Source organism: Bolinopsis microptera, chromosome 2 (assembly GCF_026151205.1).
Source record: "Bolinopsis microptera isolate Bmic1 chromosome 2, MBARI_Bmic_1.0, whole genome shotgun sequence".
Lineage (NCBI taxonomy): Eukaryota > Metazoa > Ctenophora > Tentaculata > Lobata > Bolinopsidae > Bolinopsis > Bolinopsis microptera.
The window spans coordinates 7,645,032-7,663,091 of NC_087073.1; positions in this window are offsets into that span (position 1 = coordinate 7,645,032).

An 18,060-nucleotide genomic window follows, 5' to 3' on the forward strand; every position below is an offset into this window, starting at 1 on the left:
ATATTTCCTGCAACTGCACACCAACGTATACAACAGAACAAGGGTAGAACTACACTCAAAGAGAAGGGAGCCCGATTCGATACTTTCTTTTACAATCCAAGATATTTGTGAACGTGATTGAGATACCCGTCTTGATGTTTGAGATCAGGGATCATTGCTGAGACTTTTGTCTGCATAAAAAACGCTAAAATTCCAGAGAAAGTGTGAAGCTGCATGATCAAGCTTGATGGCCAGGTTCCAAATCAAAATTTACGTACAAATGAGACTAATATAAGATTTCTGTAATCTGATTTCTATGCGAGTACTGGCTTCTTCCTAATTAACCGGAGCTCACAATTCCGCCTTTTCACACTAGCAATTGTTTACGTTCAAGTTCATGTCAGTAGAAGCTGTTTTTAAAACTGTTATAGCCAGTCGTGGCTTTCATGTTTACATGAAATCGACATGGCCGAAGCCAGATCTTAGCGACAAGCTCAAAGTTCAACTGGATAAAGATAACAATGACGACCCTTTTGCGGTAGCTGTTATTAAGATCAATAACACGAAAGATAAATCAGCAGCTGGAGAAGTGGTGGGACACCTTCCGAGAGAAATAAGCAGGCATGTTCATTTCTTCATAAAGTTAGGCGGGAAAGTCGATGTCTCTGTTTATGATGTTAAATTACATAAAAGTTTGACAGCCTTGAAAGGTCTTGAAATACTACTGAATGCGTCGTTCAGAATCTCTGGGGCGAAAAAATTCGCAGTACTCGAGAGGCTTAAAGATCACATAGAGAGCAACTATAAAACACCTGTTAGAATTGTTGGAGTAGAAGAGGACGCAGCAAACAACTCTTCGGATAAAGCTGATGAAATGGAGGCAGGAGCGAAGGTAGACAGCAATTCTTCCAACAACGCTACAGTATCAGGAGCAGAAGCAGTGAGCAGTTCTTTGGACAAAGCTATTAATGAAGGAGTAGTCAGAAATTCCCCGGACAAAGTTGATAAGGTTGTCTACTACCAAATTTCTGACGATATAAGTAGCTCCGACTGTTCTGATTTAGAAGTAATTTTTGATTAATTTATTTTGAAATATATGTTTTATTGGTTTCCTAAATGTCTAAATTTGACAAAAATAGGACGAAATATTTCGCAGACGAAAAGTTTTGTGAGCAATTGACGAAATTTTTCGGACGAAATATTTCGGAATAGTTTTTTTCGCGACGAAATTTTTTACACCTAAGGTATATTTGTTTTATATATAGTTTGATAAGCATGCAAAGTTTCAAAGTATTTTAAGAAGAACTGTTATCACAACGGCACTCTAAAGTTGACAGAAAATAACGAAAACAGCAATTTTCAGTGATTTTAGCAATTTTCTATCAATTTGGGCGTGTCCCCACGTGTGCAAATTTTCGATTTTAAACTTTAAAACTAGCCTAATGCATAATTTATACCTATAGAAAGCAGAACTGAGCTCCACAACCCAAGGCATGGCCCAACACCAGAGAATACTAAATCGCAAAATTGACGTTTTTATAAAATAATTCTTCAAAAAAGCACAAACTTCAATGACAAATATCTTTATGAAGGAGCAAGGTATAAAAACTTTCCGGTAGATTTTCAGAATGCTTAAACAATTATCTAACTTCAATATTCCTCAAATTTTGAATAAAATCAATTCCTAATGGTGTAACATCGATTTTAAAAGTGATTACTTTGTCAAAAATCGAGTTTTTAAAACGGTCAACTTGATGACGTCATCAAGTGGTAATGATGACGTTAAATTACTTTTTAATATAATGTTAACTAAAGTCTAAACAATTATCTTCAAGACCTGTGGTCCGAGATGGCTGTATTTTTAAAGCTTCTGAATCTACGGACACTTGAATATAGCCTATAATTGACTGGCAAAGCGTCTATCCCTGAATATGTATATATTATGTATATATCACGACAATCTGTCGTAAAACAGAGGTTCTAGAAAACCCATTTCCCGATGCTCCTGAAACTTGAAACTTTTTTTACAGTCGATTTGGTCAACGTCTAGACGCCTTGCAAAGTTTCAAAATTCTAACTTAATTTTAACATGGTTTTTAAGGCACCTGAATATGGCGATTTTGGGTTTTTTACATAATTTCGTATAACATGCTGGCGCGTATTTTGCGCAAATTTCTTAAAAACCTCCACATAACTATTTCTTATTCCTGTCATCTTTAACATTGAATTAGAATGTTTGAACTTAAATATACATGCTGAACTATTTTCGATGAGTCTTAATGCCTGGAAAACAATAAAGGGGTATAAAAGTAAAGGGGGTAAATTGTAAAGGGGGTAAATAATAAAAGGGGTAAATAGTAAAGGGGGTAAATAGTATTGTGAATATAAAAGGCACGGTCATGCTTGCCAGCATTGTGATATATTATAAAAGGTTGCGTGTGGGTAGTCACTTTTGGGCCACCCTGTATGTATATATATTAAAATATACATATTGGTATTCCCATTTTTCCATCGGTTTAGAAAATAATTGTGTTTGTGTATAAATAGCGTCTTGCTTTTTATATACTATATAATATACTATATAATATACTATATAATCTATACTATAATTTAAACTTGACGAAATTTCCCCGGCAACGGGGACATAGAAGAAAAACACCGAAAATCGACCTCAAAATGACCCTCTGGTGAAATCAAACCCAGCTCGCAAATGGAGTTGAAACCTCGCCATTTTTAGCAGGGTTGTACTTGTAGAAAAAGGATAGGAATAGGCTATAGCATTCTTAGAATTTTGATTTAGGCTTTAGATTTTTTATAATTAACGTCGGAAGTGAGGTAAAATAACCGTTAGAATAATGTCGTTATTTTAGCAAAGGTTTACTGCGCTGTTGCGTAGCAACGTTAAAATGCACGTGCGCGAGCAAGAACATCTTAACTACGCGCGTTGTTATGCTGTATGCTACGTCATAACTTCAAAACTAGCTTACATTTACACTCACGCTATGACTTATATTCATAATCCGAATACTAACAACGCTGTCGCCATTGTTAAATAAATTCCATTATGTCTACTGTATAACAGAGCTGTATGATGAAGAGAAATTAAAACATAACTGATTTTTAAAATTTCCTCGAACAAAGGTTTCGACTAGCGGGTTTCTAGTATACTATATAATATATTAGAATGTTGTCATACGTTGTATGACCTGCCGCGAACGAGTTTTTTATTTCAAAATTCAAATAAACTTTACATCAATGTATTACAGTTATATTCAATAAAAAGACCACAATATCTCCTGTGAAGCAAAAACATGGAAAAAGAGAGCCAGAAAAATATTCATGATACTCAACACTACCAGACTCAGCTGGAGTGAGAAACAATATGTAAAAACATCAAGGTAAAATTTATTTCGGCTGAACCAAAACACGGTGGTAAGACCATAATTACATTGGTGCCGACCCTACATAAAATCATTAATAAATAATCAAGAGAATAGAACAAATTTAAATGTATACGATACCTTCTTGCTACTACTCCACAAACTTACACGACATAACAACAAAATAACATAATTAAATAATATTTTAATAAAACAATCTATAATCTAGCCACTCACGTACTGCGTGACGCGCTTGTTTCGGGTTGTTTCATAAAAGAAAAAACGGCGCGTTCTACTGCAGGTGCGAGGGGCAAATTATTCCCCTGTGCGCGACTTTACGATAGTAAAACGACGATGGGGGTCACGACGTGATACAAGTAAAATGAGCGGAATTTTTAAAATCATCTCATTTCAGATACGCGTACGAAATGTATGTATTTGATACAGCATACGGATTACATTTACATAAAGATTCACACTATGTCTATAGTACAGTACATCGATAACTAATATTAAAAACTGGTGATTCTTTACAGATTCTCACTTTTCAGTAACTGACTATGAAAGGTCAACCAATCAAATATACAGGGGGCCATAAATCAATCAAATATTAAATAAAATGTTCTGCTCGCGATTGAAATATGGATCATTCAAACAAAAAACAAACAAAGTTGAGTCTCCAACGGTCATTTTATTTTTATGCAACCATTTAAAAAGTTAAAAAGTTGTCCTTTCTTTGTATGATATATAAAGTTAAATATATCATTTAAAAGGTTTAGCAATTCTGAATGCTCTGCCATACACATTTATTTTATTTTTTTGTCCGACAATATATCATGTCCCCTATGACTAACTGATGCTTCTCCGGCCACACAGAATACAAATATTCTCTTTTAAGTAGGCAAAAGATTTAAGTAAAGTATTAAAATATATCATTAAAGGTAGTTGAAATCATATTCCCACCGATGCAAATTTCTGATGAATCCGTGTATGCAACAAAAGGAAAATGCTCTTTTCAAGTTATTACATAAAAAATAATTTAAAGAATTGCAACTACGGATCAGATTGAGAGTTATCAGATTTAGGATCAGAAAGAAAGGATCAGAAGGGAAGAGATCGGAAAGAAAAAGATCGGAAAAAGAAGGATCGGAGGGAGAAGGATCGGAAGGATAGGGATCAGAAAGAGAGGGATCAAAATTCAAAAGATCGAAAGAGAGGGATCGGAAGAAAAAAGATCGGATGGAGAAAGATCGGAAGGAGAGGGAACGGTAGGAGAAAGATCAGAAGGAGAGAGATCAGAAGGAGAAAGATCAGAAAGAGAGGGATCGGAAGAAGAAGGATCGGAAGGAGAAGGATCAGAAGGAGAGGGATTGGAAGAAGACACATCAAAAGGAGAGAGATCAGAAGGAGAGACTGAGAGAGATCGGAAGGAGAGGGGTCAGAGGAAGAGTGATCAGAGGGAGAAGGATCGGAAGGAGAAAGATCGGAGGGAGAGGGATCGGAAAGAGAAAGATCAAGGGGAAAGGGATCAGAAGGAGAGAGATCAGAAGGAGAGGGATCGGAATAAGAGGGATCGGAAGGAGAGGGATCGGAAGGGGAGGGATCAGAATGAGAGGGATCGGAAGGAGACGGATCAGAAGGAGGGGTAGAAGGATCCAATGGACCAAGGGGAATGCAATCGATGGGAGTGGGAAGAATTTCGGCAACTTTATAAAATATTCTAGCTGGGTTAAATATAACCATACATTTGTTTAAAAAGGTGCTGTATATAAAAAGATTGATAACTGAGTTTATTGGGTAGTATGACAATAGAAAAGAGGCTGTACTGCGCTGAAGCGTCAATAACACCGAAGTAGTGAAGACCACTCACAATCACGAATGGTATCCAGCAAACAAAGTTTATACCGATGATAGCAGCTATCTTTCGTTGTAATTTTTGGTTCCTCCTTCGGACCATTTTGGACGTTGGGATCTTTCCCTTTGTCAGAATGCCGGAATCCTTAATTGTTTTGGCGTTTATAAAGATATACGAAATAGCAACTATGGCAAAACAAAGAATGTTAATTGATAAAATTGTCAAACTGAACCGTCTCTGAGGATCATTCTGGTGAACAAAATATTTGAAGAGACACACTCCATCGTTACCATAAAAATCAACCCTTCCTACTTTTCCATCCAAATTGCCATAATCATTTGAAAACATAGTCCTCATAAGACTCAAGATAAGTGACCACTTCAATGGGTGCCTCTTTGCCCTGCCAAAGTATCGCTGGATCACATCAAAATGCCTATCCTTTCCAGCTTGTTCGATAAATAGCTTCATGTCAGTATCGTAGGTCAATCCATTTACAAATAAGTCTTCGAAATATGGAAGCAAGGGTGCAAGAGCAATTAATGAGGCTCAATAATCACAGGAAATATCATCACCACAAACTGAACGAGAATTTTTGTAAAGCTCATTCTCAATCCAGAATTTGATCCCACCATACTGTTTTGAATTCCAAAAACTCGACAGATACTGAGATTAGCTAACGAAACGACAGAGATCTGACTTCCAATCGTGCTGATTACCCCCAAAGCTGAACAATATTTACTACTCAGCCACTTCAACTGCCTTTCGCAGAAGTTTGCACCATATGTATAGTCAACAATTGCTAATGAAAATAGATACTGTCCGGTTAGGAAGTCTCCAATACTAATAACCATAATCATTATCTTGTTACACCTGAAGAAGTTGGCCGTGCTGTTATGAAGCTGAAATCCGGTAGAGCGTGTGGCCCTGACGGTATACCTAATGAGCTAATGAAAGCTGCTGGATATCCCCTCCACTGTGAGTTGGCTAGGATCTATAATCTCTCCTTTGAGACCAACACATACATCCCAGCTATTGGAGAAGGTATCCTGACACCCCTTCAGAAGCCAGGAAAACCCCGAGGTCCGATAAAGTCTATCCGGCCCCTCACATTGCTAAATGGAACTAAAAAAGTCCTATCCCTCGTAGCCTTGAACAGAATCAATTACCACGTTGATATGTACACTGGACCTTGGCAGGCGGCATACAAGCAGGGTCGCAGTTGTGCTGACCTGGTATGGTCTCAGAGAATGTTGACATCAGTGGTTACCAGGCGCGAGTTTGAGTATAGTAAAATCAACATTGACATGACCGCTGCGTTTAATACTATCCGCAGACAGACCATCATCAACCTCCTCATTGATGCAGGATGCTCTAGAGCTAAGATGAGAAGTACGGACTCGTTTAGGGGGAAAAGTACGTACTTGTACGCAACTTTGAAAAGTCCGACTCATACAACGTACGATTCAGATAGAATTTTTTTGTTTTTGAATTATCATCATCGGGGCCGTTGTAAAATGTAATTGTTAATGGCCGATGTTAGAGAAAATATACCGTTCGCGAACAAATTGAACACAGAATTCTTAGGCCAGGCAAGCATTTAAAAGTAAAACAAAAATTCTAAAAAATTACTCGACAATTTACTTATTTAAACAGCTTGTTTCTCTTAAAGTTAAAATTTAAGTTAATCGACGATTGGAATATAGAAACACAAGTTTTTGAAAACGCTCAATATTAGTCCGTAACATGCGATTTAGAACTCTTCCATCGATTTCTAGAAGGAGAACTTTTCAGTAGAATTGAAAAGTACGTACGATACGAGTAAATTGAGAAGTCCGACTCATTCGTACTTCTCATCTTAGCTCTAGAGACGACATTCGCCTAGTTCAGTACCTCCTCTCAAATACAAAGCTCAAGGTGACGGTCAACAGATCTGAGTCTGGTGAATTTGTGATTAATATTGGCGCTTACCAGGGAGACAGTCTGGCAGGTAAAGTGTTTACATTGACCCTTGCCGGTGCCCTGAATCACATCAGAGCCGTGATCAGTGTCACGATTCCTAGACCGAACCCCCCAGTCTCTGATAGAGGCCTCCCGTTAGAGTCCGCCTATGCTGACGATGCTGAGCTTCTGAGTGAAGATGGTCAGAGCCTGGTGAAGATACTAGAGATTGCCAGTGATATACTAAAGGATTGGAGTCTCTTTGTTAACGAATCAAAGACGGTGTTTACAAGAGTGTATTTGGCAGATACAGATGCTTTAGATGCCCATGGCAATAAAATTAGAGGAGATGAAGAGTGGCGAGAGTCAGTGCTATTAGGATCAAAGCTCTGTTCAGAAAGAGATATTGTCAACAGACGCAACAAAGCCAATGTTGCCTTCTACACCTACAAGAAAGTCTGGTTGAATAGTTCTGTCATGGTCACTTCCTATGATGCTCCCCACTCGTGCATCCCACCCCACTCAGACAACGAAGCCAGTATCTCAAGAGATAGTAACATCATCACTCTGTCACTTGGCTCTCCTAGAGAGGTGGTATTTCGGAGGAAGATCCCTGGTAAGTACAAGAAGGTGACTTTTACTGCTACTCATGCTTCACTCTATGCGATGTCAAGACGTAGCCAAGATGAATGGGATCACTCCGTTCCAACGACATCTGTGGAGAATTTTGAGGGGCCACGAATGAGTATTACGTTCAGACTGCTAGAGGACCCCGGACCAAACAAGAGGAACAGACGACACCAAGGACGCGTAATGTCACCAGGTCTGTCATCACCGCACCATGAGGATCACCAAACCCCGCAACGACATCTGCGAGTTCTCATTTTGTCTGACTCTAAGAATCGCACCTTTGACTGTTCACTTCTCAAAGAGCCGATCATCGCATTCAGAGAAGACCTATTCCATCTGAGAGACTTAGCTCAACACCAAGCCTTAATTGAACAGTCCGATCTAGTCCTGATAAGTGCCGGAGTGAATGATCTCAGATACGGTCGAACTGATCCCATGACTTTGCACAACCACCTAAAGCATTTCACAAGTAAATTCAGAACGGAATTCATTTTTGACGCTATCACACCTCTTAACCTGAGTGCTGACCCCTATTTTGAGCTGAACGACAGAATTGACAACCTGAACGAACTGCTTCTCCACCTTTCTCTACGTTCGGCCAATTTTCACCTGTTTGACAACCTGAATTTTGGTCTGCCTCACCTCGCACGAGACGGCCTCCACCTAAACAACACTGGGAAATCTATAGTAACTGCATGCTGGGTAGACACTATTCTAATAAGCCTAGGTTTTCGTAAAGGATCATTACCCCTAAGACGTCCATTTTTAGATTTATACTATGACTATATGAACAGTTTCGGTTTCGGTTTCGGATGAGAATTGAATAAATAAAACTATTGTCAATACCAATACTAAACAAAAAGACTGATCTGCAAACATATTTCAAACCAAGTCAACGTAGCACGGCAAATTTAAAACCTTAAAACAAGTCGTATCTTAACAAGTTACACGCTCACACCTTTCATACTATAACCCGTCTTATCAGTAATCTAAATAAAGCTTATCAGTCATCCTAATCAGTAATTACAGTCCCCTATGTAACATTATTGGTAATAAACACTTAAACACTTAAAATCGAAATTTTGATACACTATTCATAAAACAAAATACGAGGCCTACTGTATATTATTACATCTTATTACATTGTACACAATACACATGATACAGAAAACGACAAATCACATCGACAATCTACCCAACTACCGACTTCTGACAGACTATGACTGATCCACAGTCCGTGCGCCCCTCGCATTAGTCAATCTTTTCTGTTATTTATTATCAAATTCTTTAAGAGAACTAGTTGCTGAGCCTGTTGATATTGAGCAGACAATAATCTGTAGTTTTTAAGTAGTAAATAGGCACAACCGTCACGATCTTGTCTTGCGCACAGAACTGAAAGTTCTTGCAAACGGATCTGACCAGCCTACTGTCTACACCCATCAGATTATATATTAATATCAATTTTTCTTTATTCAGTTTTTATTTCATTTATTTAATCTGTTTTCAACTCTTACTTTATTCTGTCACTGAAAGTGGAGCGAAGTAATCATAGGCAACACGGCTCACAGCCCAATTGCGACAAATGCTATATTCGTATCCCTAAAAGTTCTCCTGACCTAATTTGTGACCTATGTGCTGAACGTAAACATTTAAAATGCCAGAAACTATCAAAAAACGATGCCCGGCACATTATAAATTCTGGGAACCCATGGTTCTGCTATGAATGCATAAGCTCAATTCTCCCAATCAATGCCTCTGATGTCCCGACGAATAAAAAAAGTAGTGTTAACAAGACTAATTTTAAAACAAAGTGCATGGCCTGTAACGGGTTTTGTTATTCTAGATTAAACATTAGGTTTTGTCCATGGTGCGATGAGTACATTCATAAAAAGTGTTTTAGAGATAATTTAGGCTGCATAAAGTGCTGTGAGTCGTTAATCCCAGGTTATTATGTGACATCTTATGATCTTTTTATGAACTGTAGCAGCCGAATCACTGCTCTTTTCAATCCATACGACCGCTCACATGGTTTAGATTTGATCGGTAACGCTTTAGATCAGGATAACGATGAAAGTTACCAATACTGGAACGAAATCAGCGATATATTAACCAATTGTAAGTATCAGCAGCCATCGAACATTAAAAGTTCCTCCCGTGATGAACTGAAAGTGTTTTCTCTTAATGTGCGATCATTAGTAAAGAACATCACATACTTCCGTGAAGAAATCGACAGTTATACTAAGTATGACGTTTTGTGTCTTAACGAAACCAATTTGAAGTTAGATAAATTACCAAACGGAATCTCTGACATTAAAATCGAAGGGTTTCACGAGCCTATTGTTCAGGAACCATTTCGCAAATCAGGAAAAGGTGGTGGCCTTGTAATTTACATTAATAAGAGGGTTTGTGATCCCGAAAATATAGAAAATCTTGAGGCAACCACAGATCCTGAAGACACATGCGCTGAATTTCAATTAGTTAAGGTGCATAATTGCAAAGGCACAAACCAAACAAAAGTATTGATAAACTTTTACAGGTCCCCATCTAAAGGTACTCAGAACTTCTTAAATTCTTTGGAAAAGGTGCTACGAGGTCTTGACAGACATTCTCGCAAGCATATCATGTTTTTTGGGGACGCGAACATTGATCTTATAAAATTCAAAACTGATATTTCTGGACAGAACCTCATAGACCTCCTTGCCAAGTATGGATTTGTTCAGACGGTTTCAAGGCCGACACGAGTCACCGATCATAGTGCTACCTTAATTGATCATGTCTACACAAATAATATAAATAACACAGTAAGCAGTAACGTTGTAACGGTGGATTTATCGGATCATCTTGCTATCGTTACCACTTTTAAACTAAGTAACTCTTCGCAACAACATCTCAGGCTACCCACTAACACACAACCTAAACTTAGTTATGAAACACGTGTCATAAATGAAGCCAACAATGCTGCTTTTAGGGAACTCATCGATGGGGAAACGTGGGACGAGATATTAAGTACAGACGACGCTAGTCTGCAATACGGAAAACTTGCAGATATATACACCAAGCACTATAACACTGCCTATCCACTAAAAATCAATCATATTCGCCGTGAACATGAGCGTTCTAATACTAAACCCTGGATATTACCCTGGCTTGAAGAAGCATGTGCGCGGAAACAAGAAAGTTATCATAGTAAAGTACTTGAACCTACAATGAATAATATAGAGGCCTATAAAAAGCTAAAACTTTTCTGTAAAAAACATGTCAACATTGCCAAACAACGATACTATAAAAAACAATTCGAAAAATACCAGGACTGCTCCAAAAAACAATGGCAAATAATCAACGGTTTACTTGGTAGAAGCAGGAAAACAGAGCAGTTAAGACTTAAAGGTTCGGACGGGTCGATTTTGAGTTCTGAAGATACCGTGGCTGAAAGGTTTAATGACTATTTCTCGAACATTGCTACGAACATCAAAACTCAGATAAGTGCCCGTCAGACCTTTGACCCTGGGGGGTTCCAGGAATATCTGCCCACATCCTGTTCTCAATCAATCTATCTCCAGCCTGCTGAAACGATCGAAATTCAAAGAATTATTATTGGTTTGAAGAACAAAGCGACCCTTGACACAAAAATTGAACCACTAAAAGTAGCCAGTTCCAGCGATAGTTTCCTTGCTATATTAGCAAAAGTTATCAACGAATCCTTAAGTACAGGCATATTTCCACAGGCCCTTAAAATTGCCAAAGTAACTCCCATCCATAAAGGAGGCTCTAAACTTGACGTTGAAAATTATAGACCCATCTCTCTCTTAGGTTCCTTCTCAAAAATCTACGAAAAACTGATGCACCGACGTGTCTTAGAATTTCTCAACAAAAATAGTTCTTTATTCGAAAATCAGTATGGGTTCCGTCCAGGAAGGTCCTGTGAACATGCTCTTCTTAATGCACAAAGTACAATTTTACACTCTCTTAGCAAAAACCAAATTTCACTACTGCTATTATTAGATTACAGTAAAGCGTTTGACGTCCTGGATCATGCTACACTGCTAAATAAATTACAGCACTACGGCATCCGGGGAATAGCTCTAAAGTGGTTTGAGTCATACCTAAGTGATAGAAGCCAATATGTAGCAATAAACAATTCACATTCGTCCCACAAGCCTATTGTGCATGGTGTTCCACAAGGGAGCATACTAGGTCCCTTACTTTTCGTCATATACATCAACGATCTTCCCGGTATTTCTAACATGATGGTAAAATTCATACTTTATGCAGACGATGCAAATATCATTATTAACGGTTCCAATGTCCAAGAACTAATGCTAAGGGTCAACCAACTAACGGAAACATTATCACGGTGGGTTAATAGCAACGGATTAGCACTAAATCTAAAAAAGACGTGTTATATGATTTTCTCGAAAAAGCGCATAGAACCATCATTGATTAAAGTACAAATAGAAAATACAGTATTAGAACGTAAAACTGAAGCCCGGTTTCTTGGTGTAATTGTAGATGAAAAGCTTAACTGGAGTAGCCACATAAAAGCACTGAGGAGCAAGATGTCAAGATTTATTGGGGTGATGTACAGGATAAAACATAAATTGCCAATGAAGGCCCGTTTACAGATTTTCCAAAGTTTTGTTCAGTCCCATTTAAACTTCTGCTCACTTGTCTGGGGATTTGCTTCAAAATCTCTTATAGAATCTCTTTTTGCTAAACAAAAACAAGGTATGAGGGCAGTTATGGCCGGAAATGTGAACTACTACTACAAGGACGGAAAACTGCCAGAGCACACAAAACTAGCATTTAAAGAACACGAGGTCTTAACCGTTCAAGGGGTTATCGTTAAAAACGCACTTATTTTACTGCACAAAGTTCGAAATATGTCTAGTTTGTTACCTAAATCGATTTCAGAACTTTTCCCTCCTAACACACCCAAACAAGGAACGACACACGAACAAAACTTAGACTGGTTATCAATTTACTCACAGACTGACCTGAGATCTAGCATCTTTTATAAAGGCCCAATGCTCGCTATTTCAGAGCATAACACTCGCATTACATGCCCATCCAGTATATTTTCTATCAACATATATAAGAATTCGTCAAAAAAAGTACTACTAGACTTGCAAAGTGCTGGCTGCAACGACGAATGGCCACCATTTTTACTCCACAACCTACCTGGATTACGTAAATCACAAAGAACATAGTCAATAATCACTCAAAACCAAACTCATACAGCTCAAATTAAACAATCTGAATCAGGACAACATTTCAAACCACCTGCCATTCTAACAGCACATTCCTTATTTCACTGCCACATAGCGCATATCTACACTGATAACACACCTATATAATTGCGGTGAGGCAGCATCATAAAGTTACCAATATCAAATATGTTTGCAGATCAGGGCTAGTCGACTCGACCAATAAAATTTTAATCGAATAGTTTTAATAGATAACATCACAATTATAATCTGCGTGCCCCTCGGGGATGAATATTTAACTTATTTCAATTATATATTACTTTTGAGTAAACATTGGCTGGTACTACGGACCAGTCCCCCAATCAATCATTCAGATCAGTGAGAGTAGAAAGCTGAAGCTGTACGAAGCTCTTGTCACTTCAGTGTTGTTGTATAACTGTAGCAGCTGGGCTGCTCCTGAAACCGTAATGACATCTGTCGACGTTCTTCAAAGGAAGCATCTGAGACAGATAATCAACACCTATTGGCCTACGGTTATCAGCAACGAGAATTTATATAAGAGATGTAATGTCAGACCCCTTACTGAAAGGATCAAGAAAGCAAGATGGAAGATGCTTGGGCACGTTCTCAGAAGCGGTGATGACACTCCCGCCTTCTTATCTTTCAGATTTGCATGTTTAGGATGTTTTGACTACAAAGGAAGGAGGGGCAGACCTCGTTCAAATTTATTTGATTTATTATTAAAAGACATTATGACAAAACAAATTATTGTGATTGTAAATAAAAGATTTAGTTTAAGTAATTTCAACGATTTAGTGTACAAAGCTCATGATAGACGCCTTTGGAGAAGTTATGGGTGAGTCGAGACTACTCGGCCACTCGATTTTATGATTTAATTTATATTATCTTGTGTTTGCTGTATATAGTTGATTAATAATTATCTTGTTTGCCAGCATTGTGCGAGATTTGCATTTCTTCAAATCCGCCCCATTTTCAATCATAACAACGATATTAAAAATTGTCGCAAGGAAACCAATTCCAAAAGCGGCAATTTTTTGAGCTAATCCATTTATCACCTGCTTACCACACTCTTCATTACACTCATCCGACCAATCTTCGCAGTTTGCGGTGCCGTCACATTTTTGGGTGATGGGAATAAACGCACCACCACATTCGAAATGGTTTCCGAAGTTCAGTTCATCTGAACTATCCCCGCAATTGTCAACCAGGTCACAGACTTTATAATACTCCACACACAGATTGTTGGCGTAAGGGAAGTTATCATTGGTGTATTTTCCTGATTTTTTACTGACAAAAGTGAGGTGATTGTTATTGACCAATGTGAAGACTCTGTCTTTAAACTGGTCTTAGCAATCATTGTACTTAATTGAACTTGTGAGTTGTGATAGGGCATTTTGTTGAATGCAGACACTTCCCAAGACACTGACAGCTCAAATAGAGGTAAACTTCTCCATACAGATGATTACAATTATACAGCATATCTGGATATATTACTTGCGACCTGCTGTAGACTCCATAGATAGTTTCATTAAAAACGTTAAACTCATCAGGTATGCAAGAACTCTGCTGGTGCTCAACGTCATGCAGCTCAGGCCTTTGACGCAATAAGAAATAATTTTAAAAGTCTCAGCCGTTGTAACCGTTGTAGAGACTCTTGCTTTGCCTCTACTCATTTTGCATACGTTATTTTCATTTCCGCATGTCTCGAGGCCATCACATAGATCAGGCAGCTCAATGAATCCAACACTTTCGTATGAGCGGCATAAAAACACGTTTTGATCTTGACAGTCTGAATTCTTCTTTGCGGCAAAACGTGTTGTTGCATGGAAACCACATGTAGGCCAATAAGTAGAATTTCCATTGAGGCCACCAAGACAGTCTTCATTGAAGACGGTCTTGAAGACTCTTCAAGACCGTCGCCAAGCCATGATGAAGGAATACTTAAAGCTCCTTCATGTCTGTAGTTCCTATAGCATCTCTCCTCAGTCATTGAGAGACACTCTGCCATGTCTTCGTCACTTCCATCCCGCAGTCCTCTTGAGGCGACTTACGACACCTCTTGAGTTGACTTACGACACCTCGTTAACCCAATCAATGTCTGGAAGGCTGCAAATTTCACATGCCAAATCCCTAAGATTCTTAAAGAGTTGTACGAGATGCCGATACATAGAGGCCGCAGAATTATGAGGACTACCAGATCCTGGTGGAACCTAAGCGATCCATGATATGAGATATCACGACAGGCCCTACATAATTATGAACGGACATCAATATGAACGCTAGAAGGCAATCAAAATCATCAAAAATCCGAATTTTTTCATCTTTTTTTTACGTTTTTTTAATTTTAGCAAATGATTTTTATATCCATTTTTCATACAGTAAGCAAGAAAAGCAGTCTTTAATCAGTAAAAATGTTAAAATATGTGTACATGTTCATTATCTAATAGTAATATCACATTATGTGATTATGTAATTCACATATCATCTTCATCAAATGGGTTTTCGTGCAGGGAGATATCCCAGTTTGTCTTCTACTTTATCGAGATGGGTGGTATGGTAGAAGGTATCGTAGCTGACATAAGCCACCGAAGGTCGCCTATACCGAGTGGGTGGCTAGAGATAAAGTTTAAGCTGTACTTTAGGCATTCAAGTATCTCTCTAGTAGAGCAGTTGGGATCATTCATTGCCCGGTATAACTACGAGTTGGACAGACAACCAGTTGTAAAAGAAAATGTGGAGGTAGAAGAAGCCGAAGATCAACTTCAAGATAGTGATCATGCAATATAATGTGATATTTACAATTCAGATTGTTAAAATTGTATATTAAAAAAATTGAACGGACTTTAACTTGGACGGACATTAATTGAACGGACTTTATTTGAACGGACATTAAGCCTAAGTTGAACGCTAGGGCCTCCAGCGTTCAAGTAATTTCCGTCCAAATAAGGTCCGATAAGGTAGTTTGGTCCATGTAATTTGAGCAATACGGCTTTACATAGAGCCCAGAACTAGGATCAATACTTTTAAAATTATCCGTACCTAGTGCTGAGTTTTTGTTGTGAAAGATGAATGTGGCACACCGGGTGAAGTTGAATATGGGTCGAAAAAAATCATCATTTGTTTTATATGTTATAATCATAGCTCAAGCACGAGGGGAAGGTTGTTTTAATCGCCCCCCCCCCCCCCCCCCCCCCCCATCTTCGCACAGCGTTTCTTCACTTTTGAATGCTCCTAGATTCATACAATTGTGGATTCCGTTACAAATTTGAGAGGGTTCCAGTCCTGAAATCACACAACCATGGATTCCATTACAAATTCTCGTGGGTTCCATGTATATGCGCTTGTGACACCAAAGTCCGTATTTGTATCCATTACATTTACAATTATACATTCATTTTCATCTTCACAGCTTTCCATTTCACATGTTACAAATTGTCAGTGTGGAATTTTCTTGTTGTTCCACCTTTGGACATCCTATCTTTCCCAGGTCGGGAATGTTAGAGCAAAACTGACCTGTCGAGAACATATTTCGCTAACAGATCGAGCTTTAATAGTTAGATCCAAATTACAAAGGAAGGATCCGCAAACAGAAATGTCATCTGAAAAAACATTCCAATCAGGGGACGAACCGCAAACCTGCAAATATGAAATTAAATTATAGTCGAGAAAGAGACCTTATTGAATACAGTTATGAGGAGACATTTTTGAATAAAGAGATGCATTTTTAAGTTCTGTTAAGTATATCACAGTGCTGGCAAGCACGACCGTTGCATTTATTGTGGGTATACTATGTTCCCCATTTACTATTATACCCCTTTACTATTATACCCCCTTTACTATTATACCCCTTTTACTATTATACCCCCTTTGGTACACGTTACAAGCCTCTTTTGTGCACGCAAAGCGTGCACTCCGGCCGGAGGCGGCGGCCGAAGGCCGCCGCCTCCGGCAGGAGTTTTCCAGGCATTAAGACTCATCGGAAGTCGTTCAGCAGAATTATTTTTAGTTCAAAACATTCTAATTTGATGTCAAAGATGACAGGAATAAAAAATAGTTATGTTCAGATTTTTAAGAAATTTGCATAAAATACTCGCCAGCACTGTTATACGAAATTCGGTAAAAAACCCAAAATCGCCATATTCAGGTGCCCTAAAAACCATGTTAAAATTGAGTTAGAGATCTGAAATTTTTCAGGGCGTCTAGACGTTGACCAAATTGACTGCAAAAAAAGTTTCAGTTTTCAGGAGCATCGGGAAATGGGTTTTCTAGAACCCCTGTTTTACGACAGATTGTCGGGACAATTAATTGTTTACACTTTAGTTTACATTGTATACAAAATTTATTTGACGTCATAAACACCCCTTGATGACGTCATCAAGTTAACCGTTTTTAAAACTTGATTTTTGACAAAGTAATAACTTTTAAAATTAATTTTAACCCATTAAGGAGTAATTTTATTCAAAATCTGAGGAAATTTTTATCCCAGATAATTGTTCAAGCATTCTGAAAATCTACCGGAAAGTTTTTCTAGCTTGCTCCTTCATAAAGATATTTGTCATTGAAGTTTGTGCTTTTTTGAAGAATTATTTTATAAAAACGTCAATTTTGCGATTTAGTATTCTTTGGTGTTGGGCCATGCCTTGGGTTGTGGAGCTCAGTTCTGCTTCCTATAGGTATAAATTGTGCATTAGGCTAGTTTTAAAGTTGAAAATCGAAAAGTTGCACACGTGGGGACACGCCCAAATTGATAAAAAATTGCTAAAATCACTGAAAATTGCTGTTTTTGTCATTTTCTGTCAACTTTAGAGTGCCGTTGTGATTACAGTTCTTCTTGAAATGCTTTCAAACTTTGCATGCTTATCAAGCTATATATAAAACAATTACATGCAAAAATTTACGGCGATTCAATATTGGATGCGCATGCAACGTCCGCTCAAAGTTTGCACGTGCAAGAGGTGAGAATTTTGCTCATTCGTGATTTCCAACAAATTCTGCTTTGCCACGACAGTTTAATGTCATTATATATGAATTTAATGTCAACTTGAATGAGTAT